At 44.7% G+C, this 12,043-nt stretch overlaps 1 non-coding gene across 1 annotated transcript; it reads right to left on the bottom strand.

Moving 5' to 3' along the window:
- Positions 1 to 593: 593 nt before the first annotated feature.
- TRNAE-UUC lies at positions 594 to 665 on the bottom strand. Its single transcript has one exon. It is a non-coding gene; the product is annotated as a tRNA-Glu (tRNA).
- Positions 666 to 12,043: the final 11,378 nt, after the last annotated feature.

The raw sequence follows: 12,043 nt of genomic DNA, 5'->3' as shown, positions 1-12,043 counted from the left end.
AATCAGAAGAAAATGCATTGGCTTCTCTGCGTCAGTTATAATCATCTGATCAGGTCATAATCTTCTGCCTCAGACTGCTAGAGCCTTGAAGCAAGAAATCATCTTTTGTTTGTTCTGCATTCATATGTTGCCTAGCACATTGATGCCTTCATAGGTAATGCACAGCCTTGGCATTCTGGCAATACAAATAATAAATACTGGTAAGTGAGGCTCACAGCACTGAATGTGGTGGAGGTGTTTCCTTATTATGTTAGTGAAGTCAGAAATAGGTTATTTATCCTGAAGTCACACTTCAGTGCAGGGCTCTCTGGGACTGAGTTCTGTACCTGCAAGGTCTTTATGCACAAGGCCTCCCCCCAGATAAACCTTAGCATCACAGAATGAATGGGCTGGAAGGCCCCTAAAAGACAACCCCCCCGCCCCCCAAGTTCCAAACCCTCTGGCAGGGCTGCCACCTACCAGATCAGGGTCTTATACACCACCAGGGATGCGGTACCCACACTTCCGTGTGAGTAAAGAATTTCCCCCCAGCAAATAACATAAATCTCCCCCCTTTTAGTTTAAAACCATTCCCCCCTTGAAAAGGGAGACCCTTCCCATACCGGGAGTCGAACCCGGGCCGCCTGGGTGAAAACCAGGAATCCTAACCGCTAGACCATATGGGAAGAACTAGGAAGAATAGATGAATACTGGAAAGCAATTCTGCTTCTGGGTTGCTAAGAATCAGGGCTCTGCTTCTGTCAAATAAGTAGTAAAGCAATGTCCTTATGGAATTTTTTTTATAGCTTAGGGCAAGCAAAGGTGTTTTTCATTAGAATGACTGAGTTGCAGTGCAAACATGAAGACAGTCATCCTAAAATTCTTTTTTCTGATTTATACCAAATATGGAGTTGTTCTCTGCTTGCTCACTAAAACTGTCATGTATTTCTGATGCAAACTCTTAAGCAACTTCCACCCTGTAGGTCAGCACAAGCTCTATTTCTTACAGCTTATCAGTATCTACTGATGACACAGTTACACAACTGCATTTGTCCTCACAACTCTGCATGACTGTATGTAAGCTCTGAGATCCTGCAGCACAACAGGTACTACGGTGGCATCAACTGATTATTGTTATCACACAGATAATGTTTTAAAAAGGCATTGGCCCAAATGTGGCTTCTTATTAACAATGCAGCCCTATATAAGGCTTCAGTATTTGGAGAGTATGGCTTGTCCTACTGATCTCAAAGCAAACTAATTCCATGCAAGTGGGTCCTTCTCATTCCAGATCCACACACACCAGGTCTTGGGGCTTACAGGAAAATAAGTAAGCAAAGAAAGGAAGAAAAAGTTTTCTTGATAAAGCAGGTTTTACTATACTGTCACTTTCAAAACTCATGTTTGTGACAGCATAGAGCTATGGCACATGTTGCTAAACTAGTTTATCAGAAGCAAACAAACATATGACTACAGCCACTTAGTATATAAGAGAAGAGGAGGAATGTTCCACATGCACTGCTTACATGTACCTGCCTAAGCCCCTTTCTGAGGCCCTGCAGAGCTCAAGAGTGCAGCAGAGACAAACACCAGGCTCCCTGGAGCTAGCCCTTACCTTCCTCTTCTTCCAGCTTGCATATGCATTCAGCATATATATATTTTGGGCAGCATTAAGAAGGTTGATTCTAGCTTCTGTAGTTACAAGTGTATTGAAAATACCAGGACAGACATTGATCTTGAATACATTTGAAGTAATACTCAAAACAGCATTATTGGGCTGTCCATGATTTAGTTTTTCTAGTTGGAGTAAAGAATAAAAACATCAAATCCTCTTCCAGTTCCAAACATAACTCCATCAAGAAACATGTTTCACATCAACAAACGCTAATAGAAAATGTTCCCCACTGCTCCCATGAAACTGTTATGCAGATGAAACATGTTTCCTGCCAATAACGACAAGTTACCTGCAGTTAAAACAGCAGCTAATCAGCTTTACCCACCATTAACGTGAAATGAACACGATGCTAAGACTACAAACAACCATGATAGTTGTTGGCTGCACCAAGAGAATGGTCCTTACCACATTCACCACACACTGCAAAAGGACAATTCTTTGATGACTGCTTTGTTACAGGAAGGCATTGCTGGTTTTAATTGATGGAAGATGCTTATTCACAGTACCGGTCTGGAAAAGAGTTACCTGTAACCTTTGCTTTCTCTCCAATTCAACACACACGTCCCCTTACTTCACCTTCAGTAACATCAGCTATGGGGTAACCATGGAGTAACCCTGCACTGAACATGCAGGTGACCAGCAGCCTCTCCCACTCAAGCCTCTTTGCTTACTTGAAAATAAAGCACTCCCCAGATGTGTGCAAGCAAACTGCCACCCAGCCCAGTTTCCTCATTCACCATTTCAGTTCCAAATACCATGTACATCAGGTGCCATCAGGATAGACAGCATTCAGTCATACAGTAGGAATCCTCTGTACATCTACTGTTCTACCTTAATTCTGATACCTCAAGTTCCTTGATGCAGCAGTTCATGCCACAGATGTAATTAGTACCACTGGAACAGTTCACTATCAGCCAATGCCAGCATATTTGATGTCAAATTAAAAAAATAATCAAAAGACTCACAATCGCTGCTTCCACATCCCCAGCACCTCCCACCACATTCCCGAGATGCTATTCCCACTTGCTAACTCACACTCTCCAGCCCACAGAGCACTCACAGATAGAGGTAACAGCACATGCTGTTTATACAAAGGTTTGGGCATTTACTCAGCAAGGTTCTGTATGCATTGTAGTATATAATAGCATAAGAATTCTTCAGCTCTCACAGAAAGGAAGTATTCGACTCTTTTATACTGTAAAGCTGTATGTATAGCCAGACAGTACTCCATCAGCTGGTATAAAACTGCATAGATCCCCTTGAATTCAAAAGAACTACTTCATTTACTTCAGAGGGGCAGTCTAACAGAATGGTTTCTGATGCAGAAGTGAGTACGAAGCAAAGACGTATCACTGAATTTCTCAGTGCAGAAAAAAAAATGGCACCCATTGACATTCATCAACACCTGCTGAACATCTTCAGAGACCAAGCAGTAGATGTGAGCACAGTGAGATGGAAGATGCTGAGTTTCAGCAGTGCTAACAGTGGGTCACCCCCACTGGTGCAGATATTTACAAGTACAGCATACAGGTCTTGTTCACCACTGGTGAAAATGCATTGCTAATGGTGATGACCACACTGAAAAACAGTACTTGTGAGCTGAGAATTTGCTCTATCAAATAGTGTTATTGTGCCCTTTGTGTCTGTTGTAGTTTCCATGGAAATAAACAGGATGCACTACATTCAGAGCAGCCCTCCTAGCTGGGTAAATGAAGACTCACAAAACTGGATGAAAGTTGGTGTCCCTACAGTCAAACATTTATTCCTAACTTTCCACTGGTGTCTGGGCAGAGGTCGAGGCAGGGCTAGTAATGACAATTAGGCTCCAGCTTAGCATTCCAGAAATGAGGTTCTGCTAAACAATTTTTGTTGCTCAGTTCTGCAACCTGCCCAGGGATAAGTAGATTAAAACGTACAATTTTTAATTGTCAGACAGAATGGGGTTACTGAGCCATGATCAACGCTGGAGCTGGAATGGCATCATTACTTGAGGTAAGATAAGTGGTAAAATCAGTATCAGCATATTTAAACACCTTCTGATTAACTTCTGGACATAACTGAATTCCTAGGCCATCATCCGTGCCAGGAATAAAGTTAGGACTAGAACTAAGATTCAGCAGACAGTTCTGTGCAGTCAAGTTTACTGGTGAGTTGTGTCCAGGTTGCAGCCTGCCTGGGGGACTCAAGCTTTTCCTACCTAACGTTCAGAGATAACAGTTCCTTCAGCCATAAATGATACTGTGAATAGCTCACACCTAGGGTAACCATGTCTTATCGCCACTGCAGAATTCTCACAGGCCCTCAGCAATAAGACAACAGATTGACAGAGTCAAATGTTTTGTGTTTCATTTCTGGGCTGCACTATGCCCCGTGTTATAATGATCGGTAAGGCTGCTTATGGCTTGGCATCATGATGGAAGGGCTTTTGCTTAGTTTTGCCTGGTCCTTAAAGAAAAAAAGCTATAGCATAAGGCTGTAGCACTCAGTTATAGCAAAGCTATGGCTACATGGGCTTTGAACAATTCTGGGGTTAAAAATGGCACAAGGTTTTGAATCGTGGGTTGAATGCCATGCAAATGCAGGCTTATTGCTACGTTCTCCTAGATCTGTGGATAGGCAAAGAGCTGAGATCAGTAAATTCACACACCTTAGCCTTAAATTTCAGACACAACTAGATTCTCACACTGAAACTGAAGCTAAGCTTAGGTTGATGTTAGGGATGAGTTAGGAGAAAGAGGCTTAGCAGAGAATTCTGCCAACTCCATAAAGATTAAGTGAGAACTGTCAACAGCAGACCCAAGTGTGCTCTACTGAAAGGTCAGGCAGCTATTGCTGCCTCTCTCTCAGGCACTGTTCATAGAGTCACAGAATGGCTTAGGTTGGAAAGGATCATTAAGATCATCTAGATCCACCATCAAGTCCCTGTCATCGGGGAAGGCTTCAGTACAGGGCTTCAGACACGAAGAGCACAAAACAAGCCTTGTGATAGGAACCACAGTTACATTCTATGTCAGTATGCTCAGACTGAAAAAGCAAAAATGAGTGTGCTTAACTCTCAAGCCAAGCATGCCATGAACAGCACTACGATAGTGTTCATGAGGATTAGTGCTTGGGATAGGATGCTCAGCGGTGCACGGGGAATTGCTAAATTTTGCCTCATCTGCAGAGGTAATTTCACAGTCAAATGTGGAAATCTGCCTTCAAAGAAAAAGAATTAAAACAACAACTGCCTTTTCCTGTCCCTTGTGTAAATACGGGGCTCTTGCCAATCATTCTCTATTTCCCAGAATTTCTACCATTTTCTTTGGAGATGCATTTGCGAATACTCATTTCATCTCCGCCCTAGGACTCACAAAAGCACTCTTCTAAGCACTCTCTCCAACAATGTTCAGTCGTTGCCTTTCACAGCGAAGGTTTCGCACATCTCACTGTGATGAGACGTTAGAAGACAGATCTATGCAGGGATCAATAGCAGTCTGCCTTACTGCTAGTTTACACCTTGTTTCCCTGTTGAGATATATCTCATTTTTACCTTTCATCCTAAGCTTTGTTAGGTTTGAAAAGAGGTGTTTCTTCCTAGACGTAGCGCGTAACAGGCTTACGAGTTAGCATAGAGTGAGGGTCTATGCAGAGAGCGCTCATCCCTCCGGCTGCGACACCCGAGCAGGCGGTACCCGTGCGGGCACGGAGCCCAGCGCACCCTTCCCCGGGGGACGCACCCTCGGACCGGCGGCAGAGCGGCGGCCCCGGCCCTGTGCTCCACCAAAAGGCAGCCTGCGGCGCCCCCTGCCGCCCCCGGCCCCGGCGGAAACCTCCGGCCGAAGGGGATGCGGAGCCCCGCGCTGCTCACGCCCCCTCCCCTCCTCGCCCCCACCCCCCCCTTATTCTCGGGGTGCTAAAAGAGTAGGTTTGCATGCAAAAACCCACCCGGCCCCATTTCACCAGATGCACATTCATTTCTATTCCTTTTCATTCTTCACAGAACATGTTATAATCTTTGATCATCATTTGTTTAAATTGTATAAGTAATCTGCCCGGTTTTAATAGGATTTTTCTATGAATCTGCAACAAACCATGAAATGTGATATTTTCACCATGACCGACCCAGGAAATTAGTCAACTTTGTCCTTGATTTACATGGGGCCTGGCCAGCTCCTCCTGCAGCACAGAGGCAGGAGCCCACAGCCTGCTCCCTCTGCATTTCTATTCCGTTTCCTTCCTATCTCCAGGCAGTTGCACACACAGCAGATGCCCAGCCTTACAAGCCGTAAGCAGACCCTGAATTCAGCAGCGTCACAGTCCTTCTGACTTCTGTGGTAGCCCCAGAACAGTCTAGAGCAAATCTCCAAATACATTATGTTTAATAATAGCAGTAAATGTTTGGGACATGGTATTTTCATTTTCCTTCTGATCCTTTTGAAGGCAATGGAATGATTTCTTGAAGTCTTACACACAGCACATACAAGAACCCCAAACTTCCTTGAAATAAAATGAAGATTCTTGTACAACAATTCTTTCTACATTATAGGGGAAAAAAAAAACAAAAAAAACCACTGTGACCAGAGTTGAGGACATTGAGCCATTTCTGGGCTAGATACAAATAGAGCCATTTGAGCCATTCCATGGCTGCATGGAGAAAGGCGTACTTCCAAATGCCCAGATCTCATGAGACTCTACAAAACCATGCCGATACTGCAACTTGGGCAAACACAGCAGTACAGCCTGCAGGAGCTCAAACAAGGAGAAAGAGAAGTGCCCATCTCCTGCCCTGGGCAGCCACAGAACAGCACAGCCACAGAGACGTGTGTGGACACACTGCCACCTATGCTCAGCAGTACCATGCCTCTGTGATCCCACCCAGAAGGCACCAGTGTGAGCATGACACTACTGATCTAAAACATGCAGATAGAATAATGCACAGAACATACTGCAATTGAATTCAAAGCTCTTTTCTCTCATCCCACAAAAGCACGGTCCCTGTGTACACGTAAGTATGAAGCATTCACTATGTGCCATCAGGATATTGCAGTCCTATGAGAAGCTAGCAGCACTTGGGAAGCCATGGTTCCAAGCCATCATCATTACAGAGCCACCTTCTGACCTTCCTCTGGCCATCTTCCCATCTATTTCAAGTTAAAAACCTCTTGCAGATGGGCTGCCCATTTGCTATGTGGCAGGGTGGGGACCTGACATCAGCTGGCTCCTGGGGTGCTCCTCTTTTCCCTGAAGCAACGCTGCCTTTTGGCACACCCAGCAAAGCCATCGTATTTCCCATCACGGAACTGCCCAAGCAGAGCTGGTACCCCTTCCTTCCCACACTCAGCCCCAGAGTCTCTGGGCAGCCAGACTGTGTGCCCTGGAGGCATTTACACCCGACTTCCTAATCGAGGCTGCCCAGACTCCCTTCCCCCATATCCCCAGTAACCAACCCTCTCTCCCCAGCCTGTGAACAGCCCCTAAGGTTAGGTTTTATATTTCTTATCCATTGGCCCCTCCACTCCCACCAAGTCAAACTTCAACCAAACAAAAAAGAAAACAGAGGGAGAAAGAAAGAAAGAAAGAAAGAAAGAAAGGCCCCGAGAGGCTCCCGGTTGTTCCAATCAGGTCACTGTTTCCATACCAATTAGGACAGATGCAAAGCACATTATTAAAAATAGGTCTGCAGACCCATCTATGTTGATTATTGTCCTCTGTTTCCGTCCCCAGCCAACTCCGTTAATTAATAAAGAAACTGCCAGGGAAGGAGGGGGAGAAAGGGTGGCAGGGATTCCCCTGACTGGAGCCTCCTGTTCAGAGAGTTCAAGAGAGAAATTGGACACTTGAGCCCCTCTGCCATTTTCCATTGTGTGTGTTTTTCCTAATGAACGGTTTAGTGATGCAGGGCTGGAAGTCAGCTTTCCCCCACCCCCACTAACTACCATCCATCATTAAGTGACCCAGTAAGAGGCACTGAGTACTTAACCCTCTCTAGAAGAAGTCAGATTGTTGTGTGGCTGGATTTCCTCTCTAACCATCCCTTCTCTCCCCATCAGTTTGCCCTTCTCTAAAGCCACCTCAGCATTTTCTGGAAGGGACTGTTCTTTCTTAGAGCAGCCCTAAGAAAAGGCAGCAGGAGCAACCCTGGAGCCAGCCTTTATACAGAAGAGGAAGCACTCAAGGTGGAAAACCAGGGAGAAGGTCCTGACTTTGTTGAGACCAGTGGAGACAGGATTTTCCTCCCAACTGTGAAACTATCAGCCTCAGAGGGCAAAGAAGTCGATGGGGAGATGGCCCTGTAGGCTGCGTGAGGGATGGTGCTGATCAATATACATGCTGGTAATTTGCAAGGGGAGAAAGAATACAGTCAGTAAAAGTCAAAGACGGCTGTGAGAAGCACAAGTGATAGATAATACTTGCAACAGAGAGTGTGCTTGTCTCCTTCTAATTCTGCTAGCCCTGCAGGACTCTTCTCCAGCCAAAACTAATTTATCTTCATAATCCTTCCTCAAAACGCAGGACGATGTTATTAGTCCCATTTTGACAGTGGGGAAACTGAGTCAAGGACAAACTAACCTGACTAAATTATTAAATGAGTCAGACAGAGCTAAAATTGGAACTATGCAGTCCAAGGTTTCTCAGCCAGTGCCTTTGCTTTAAAGCAGAAGTTAGGGGGAGGCAGAGAGGTTAAATGAACCATTATCATAATTAGACTTGATGAAAGCAAATCTGGGGTTGGGCCCAAGATGGCAGATCACGTTTACCCTGGATGAATGTGTGTCAGTGAGTCTCCAAAAAGTTATCTAACTATTAAAAGACCCTCAAGTGCTCTGAATCTGTGAGGTGTGAGTTCCAGATGTAATTCAGAATGCAGAAGGTCCTGAAAGATCTTGGTCACATCACTTAATCTCTAACGACCTCTGAAGATTCACTCTCTAAAACAAGGGCTATCACAACCATGTGGCTTGTGAATTATTCTTGTAGGGTCTGTTTTGGTTTGTTTTTGGTTTTTTTTTTTTTACCAAAACACATTTACAGTACTTATGTAATATTGGGATCTGCTGATATTTCTGGCATACGAAAAGCTGCAAAGGGCAGCTACCTTGGCATCTCTGAGGTGACAAGCAGAACGCATTCACAAACACAAGCAGAAGTAAAGCATAAGCAGAACACCCACCTGCAGATGCCAGCAAGGCTGTTCATCTGCAGACTGACTGCAATCTCTAAGTACCGAGCTACCATCACACAGACTGTTCTTTTGTTAGACCAAAGGACTTTTTCCTATTCTTGAACCACCCCTTACCACATCACCTTTTATTTTTCACAAGGGTTCCAGTGCACCATATTACAAGCACTCCCTTCCTCAGTTCAGAAAATCCACGCTGGGCTTCAAGAACACACATGAAAAAAAAAAAAGAGGTTTGGATTAAAAGGAGGCTGGTTTGGGATCCTAATTGTTTTTATGACATTTCTCACCTGGTAAATTAAATTGTGGGAAACATCAGGCAACTGATTTAACACTATGGTGCAGTAACACACCTTCCTGTGCAGAAGGACTGAGCTTCTACTGTAGTATCAGGCCTACTGTCATGAATGAAGAACACCACAGACAGAGAATCTCTGAGCCTAATAACCTCCTCCCAGTAAAGAACTCTAGATGTCAGATGTCCATAATGTAGCCAGCATTGCTACATTTCAAATTCATCAAAACAGCCCTGACGATGAGAAATAAGGTACTTGGAAACTGAAAGCATCTGTAAGATGCTATATTTGTAAAAAGAGTCAGGAGAAAGCAAGCTTTGCAGTGAGCCACGTGCTGGAAGTGAATTCCATTTGTGTATCAAGAGACTTCTCGGTATACAGATGATAAACTGCAGTCAACCACCCAGCCACAGAAACAAAAGCTGCAGGAGGTCTGTACATGCAAGCAGTCTTTTGATCCTACTGCACTAGGAACATTGTATTCTCAATCAATTTGGTTTCTGCAGAGTACCAAATGCATGCAAGGCCAGGTACTACATCTTCACTAACTACACTGGACATATGCCAGCGTGGCCTGCACACCTGTGACTGAACAAAGGATATCTAGAAACTGGAATTAGAAATAGGACCTGTATTTTTCATGGGTCAAGTCCAGAGGAGAAAAAAGTCTGCAACACACCCAGGGGCCACAGAAACATGGACTATTCTCTGTCCCACCTAAAAAACATCCTAGGATTTGGCAAGTGTCTTTTACATTTGAATCTGGCCCCAGGGAGTAAAGAACGTTTCTCATTCCCCCCCTGATTGCTCTGCTCCATCCATGGGTTGCTGTACCATGCCAAAGTTCCCAGAGCACCCTTTTCCTTTTTCTCCTTCCCACACATAAAGCCATTGTCCTCTGAGCAGCACCCAAAGAGTAACTTTCTGTTAGCTCTCTGCAAGGAGCAGAACCAGCAGAAACACTTCTTCACTAGCAAAACTTTGCACTTCTTGTCATTTTTTTTTTTTGGAGCCAAAACCCAAAGCGCCCAAAATCTCCCCATGAAGCAAGTCAGTAGGACACCCCACCATCTATAAAAATGCCATCGCCCTGCTTTACATTTATCCCATGGAGCTGATTTCAGAGGCACTTCACTTCTGAAGCACTTTTAGGCCCCAGCACAATTTACGCAAGGCACGCTCTGCTCTACAGCTAAGCAAACATTGTTTTGTTTTCTTTAGCCCTTGAGAGCTCTTGCCTCCAGCATCCCACAAGGGGAAAAGAGCAGAGCCTCTTGTGTCGGTTGAGTGCCCACATGAGAGGCTGGTAAAGCAAGTGGTCCCTCTTGGCTCATGTACAGAGGAAACGCAACCCATGATGCAGGACAAGATGCAGAGCTTATCCTATATCTGAACCTGTTCACTGCTTGCTCCCCCCTCCTTCTTCGCCAGTATGTGAGCAAATCTCTGACCTGATTGGAACAAACCCCTCAGCAGATGTTCCCCTGACTTCCTCTGTGGGGCACGTTGGTGGCTCCTTGTTGGAGAGCCCTTAGATCAGGTTGAGAGCTTCCATGTGAGACTAAAGCAGGCAGGAGGGCCCTTCACTCGCAGGGAGCCCAGCCATCCTCCAGCTGCTAAGCAAATATTAGCAGAGTGGCAGAAAACCAGCCCTCTTCAAACACATACTACTGTGAGATTCGTCAGCAAAACTCTATATTAGCAAAAGCAAAGTAGTGCTGAGGGTAAAAGAAGCAATATTAATAAAGAAAGGGTAAGAGAACACAAGGAGAGAACAACAGTACTACCAAGAGGCAAGTCAGAGCTGAAGGGAAAAGAGTAGGCTCGAATGCAGATCCAGTAATGTTGAACATGTCTCTGTCAGAAACCTGCAACCCAGCAACTAAAGAACTGCTAATTATAGGAACAACCAGCAACAGAGAGCTAGAAACAAATCAATAAATAAAGCCATAACAAGTAGAGACCATACAGATCCCACCCAAGGTAAGGCCTGGCAAGTGCTGCATTCCTGAACTAGAACAAGAAAAGCCAGAGCAGAAGAAAACCCAAGCCAAAGAACCAGTTAGCATCAAATCCACTAACGGCATAACAATAGAGCATGTCAGGCCCAACTCCACGTGTATGCTAGTTGGTGTTCAACGAGACAGGCAGAAATGGACAGGCCACAATTCCCAAGACTCTCCTTGCTCATCACACAGAGGAAAGCAAAATGATCAGAGTCCATCAACTGCTGCATAGCATGTGAGTACCTAGCTATGCCAAGCTTCCTCCGAGTTTGCCTTCCCCTCAGCCCAGTAACTTCTATAGGCTTTGACCTACAACACAAGTCCACTGCTTTCATCTACGGAATATTTGATCATTCATTAAAAATATAGAAGATTTTCAACAGAAGTGACCTAGAAAGACTTAGCCACCCAGTGTTTACAGCGGAGTTTTGAGTCCTGTATTCATAACGAGGGAAAGCAGACCTCAGCAGGAAGACATCCATAGATACGAACCATAGAAGGAAGACAGACATCTCTCTCTAGGCACAGGGGTAAGCGCCGAGCTGTCAGACCACACGTCCCACCCTGCTCCTCAGCTCACACAGCTCCCCATCCCATGTACTGCTACCTTGTATGTATGCTTCCATATTTAATTCAGATGTCTGAAACGCACTACAAACATGTTGCATGAGAACTAAGCAAGGTCTAAACTCTTTTGTGCATTCTGCTCCTAAACTTTGTTCCATTTTCCCATTTCTGAAATGGGAATAGCAGCAAATAAAGATAATAAAGTGCTCAGGTACTGCTATAACACAACATAAATCAGTAACCAAACCACCAAGTTTGAGGAAAAGAAAATTAAAATCCCTATAAAAGCAGTCAGTGGAAAGATATTTCCCAATTCTTCAACCACACCACAGCCCTGGCAGTTTACTGTCAAGGATGT

The sequence above is a fragment of the Coturnix japonica genome, chromosome 6, assembly GCF_001577835.2.
Source record: "Coturnix japonica isolate 7356 chromosome 6, Coturnix japonica 2.1, whole genome shotgun sequence".
Taxonomy (NCBI): Eukaryota; Metazoa; Chordata; class Aves; order Galliformes; family Phasianidae; genus Coturnix; species Coturnix japonica.
The sequence above is the reverse complement of the archived record's forward strand: the minus strand, read 5'-3'. Positions and strand labels throughout refer to the sequence as shown.